We start from the raw sequence: 3,237 nt of genomic DNA on the forward strand, positions 1-3,237 counted from the left end.
ATCGGTGTATAGGGATGCTTATGATTTTTGCGCAATGATTTTGTATCCTGAGACTGCTGAAGTTGCTTATCAGCTTAAGGAGATTTTGGGCTGAGACGATGGAGTTTTCTAAATATACAGTCATGTCATCTGCAAACAGAGACAATTTGACTTCCTCTTTTCCTAATTGAATACCCTTCATTTCTTTCTCTTGCCTGATTGCCCTGGCTGGAACTTCCACCACTATGATGAATAGGAGTGGTGAGAGAGGGCATCCTTGTCTCATGCCGGTTTTCAAAGGGAATGCTTCCAGTTTTTGCCTATTCAGTATGATATTGGCTGTGGGTTTGTGATAAATAGCTCTTATTATTTTGAAATACGTCAACAATAAGTAGTTTATTGAGAGTTTTTAGCATGAAGAGCTGTTGAATTTTTGTCGAAGGCCTTTTCTGCATCTATTGAGATAATCATGTGGTTTTGTCGTTGGTTCTGTTTATGTGATGGATTACATTTATTGATTTGCATATGTTGAAGCAGCCTTGAATCCCAGGGATGAAGCTGACTTGATCATGGTGAATAAGCTTTTTGATGTGCTGCTGGATTCGGTTTGCCAGTATTTTATTAAGGATTTTCACATCAATGTTCATCAGGAATATTGGCCTAACATTATCTTTTTTTGTTGTGTCTCTGCCAGGCTTTGGTATCAGGATGATACCACTGCTCTCTTCAGAACTGTCAGACAAGGACGTTTAGGTCTGCGGAAGCTGTCTGCTGCCTTTTGTTCTGATACGCCCTGCCCACAGAGGTGAAATCTAGAGAGGCAGTAGGCCTTGCTGAGCTGCAGTGGGCTCCACCCAGTTCCAGCTTCCTGGTCTCTTTGTTTACATTGTGAGCATAAAGCTGCCTACTCAAGCCTAAGGAAGGGTGGACACCCCTCCGCCTGCCAAGCTGCAGTACGGCAGGTTGATCTTAGACTGCTGTGCTATCAGTAAGCAAGGCTCCATGGGTGTAAGACCCACCAAGCCAGGCACGGGAGGGAATCTCCTGGTCTGCCGGTTGTGAAGACCATGGGAAAAGCCCAGTATTTGGGCAGGAGTGTACTGTTTCTCCATGTACAGTCTGTCACGGCTTCCCTTGGCTAGGAAAGGGAAATCCCCTGACCCCTTGCACTTCCCAGGTGAGGCAACGCCCCACCCTGCTTTGGCTCACCCTCCATGGGCTGCACTCTAGCCTGGGGATCCAGAGTGCGACTTCGTCTCAAAAAAATAAAGAAATAAATAAAATAAAACCTCCAATTAAAAGGAGAAGTTCAGCCAGGTGCAGTGGCTCACGCCTGTATCCAAGCACTTTGGGAGGTCAAGGCAGGTGGATCGCTTGAGGTCGGGAGTTCGAGACCAGCCTGACCAACATGGTGAAACCCCATATCTACTAAAAATACAAAAAATTAGCTGAACATGGTGGTGCACTCCTGTGGTCCCAGCTACTCGGGAGGCTGAGGCAGGAGAATTGCTTAAACCCAGGGCATGCAGGTTGCAGTAAGCCGAGATCACGCCATTGCATTCCAGCTTGCGTGACAGAGCGAGACTCTGTCTCAAATAAATAGGCTGGGCGTGGTGGCTCACGCCTGTAATCCCAGCACTTTGGGAGGCTGAGGCGGGCAGACCACCTGAGGTCAGGAGTTTGAGACCAGCCTGACCAACATGGTGAAACCCATGTCTACTAAATATACAAAAAAAAAAAAAAATTAGCCAGGTGTTGTGGCCTGTGCCTGTAATCCCAGCTACTCAGGAGGCTGAGGCAGGAGAATCCTTTGAACCTGGGAGGTGGAGGTTGCAGTGAGCCAAGATCACGCCACTGCACTCCAGCCTGGGCAACAAAAGCGAAACTCCGTCTCTAAATAAATAAATAAATGAAATAAAAAGATAAGTTCCACACTTGGGAGACTGAGGCAGGAGACTCGCTTGAACCCAGGAGGTGGAGGCTGCAATGAGCCGAGACCGCACCACTACATTCCAGCCTGGGCCACAGAGCCAGACTGTCTCAAAAAAAGAAAAAAAATATTTTTTTTTCAGCAGAAGCATTGCCTGAGTAACACTGAAACTCAGAACCAGGAAACTGAAGGCGGTTAGGCCACATACATCTGGGGCAATAAGTAAGCTGTTCCAGCGAGGCTTACACTGTGGGTGGAGGCGGGCAGGAAATTCACTTGCAAGTTTGTGCACAGCTGTAATGGCCAGCAAGCAGGAAGAAGGTGCCTCCTGTGATACAAGATACAGACGTAGTCTCCTATCCAGGAAACAGGGACAGAAGCGCAGACCAGATAAAGATACGGCTAACATTTCTCATTAAATGTTCTCAAAGGATTATTTACATTTTTTTCTACAAAAGTAAAATTTAAACCTGAATACATTTGATAACTATGAAATCTGAACAGTCCCGTATGCTTGTGACCTGGTTACTCTATGCACCAGGGGTCGCCCTGATTCCAACGCGCTTCCCGCGGCTCCCACTTCCTCCATTTTCACCGGAAGGGCAGCCACAGTTCTCCGCTGAGAGAAGCTCGGCTGTTCTGTTTACCTCGTGAATGATTGGCTGCAGATTCCAGAGAGGAAATAGGGACCCACCCCTCAGTTGTTATGCAATCTGGGGCGGAGTCCAGGGTCCACAGCCTTTCTAAGGGTAACCTGAGCGGGAGTTGTAGCGCCTGATCTCCTATTGCTTTTCGCACGGAAAAGGATTCCTAAAAGTGGGGTTACTCCTCCACAGCAATAGCGTCCTTAATATAGGGGCGCCCGGCCACCTGTAATCCCAGTACTTTGGGAGGCCGAGGCGGGGGATCACCGGAGGTCGGGAGTTCGAGACCAGCCTGACCAAAATGGAAAAACCCGTCTCTACTAAAAGTACAAAATTAGCCAGGCGTGGTGGCGCATGCCTGTAATCCCAGCTACTGTAATCCCAGCTACTTGGGAGGCTGAGGCAGGAGAATCGCTTGAACCTGGGAGGTGGAGGTTACGGTGAGCCAAGATGGCGCCATTGCACTCTAGCCGGGGCAGCAGCAAGAGCGAAACTCTGTCTCAAAAAAAAAGAAAAGAAAAGAATGTGCGTATCAAGTGTCAGTGTAAAAAAGAATGGACAGATTCTGGAGTCAGGCACTCCTGGTCTTCAATCCCAGAGTGGATAAGCAAGCTGAGTAATTTGTGCAAGTCATTTCACATCCCTGAGCCTCTGTTTCCTCATGTGAAGGATGAAGGTATCACC

Source organism: Rhinopithecus bieti, unplaced genomic scaffold, assembly GCF_001698545.2.
Source record: "Rhinopithecus bieti isolate Rb0 unplaced genomic scaffold, ASM169854v2 scaffold_64503, whole genome shotgun sequence".
In the NCBI taxonomy this organism is placed as follows: Eukaryota; Metazoa; Chordata; class Mammalia; order Primates; family Cercopithecidae; genus Rhinopithecus; species Rhinopithecus bieti.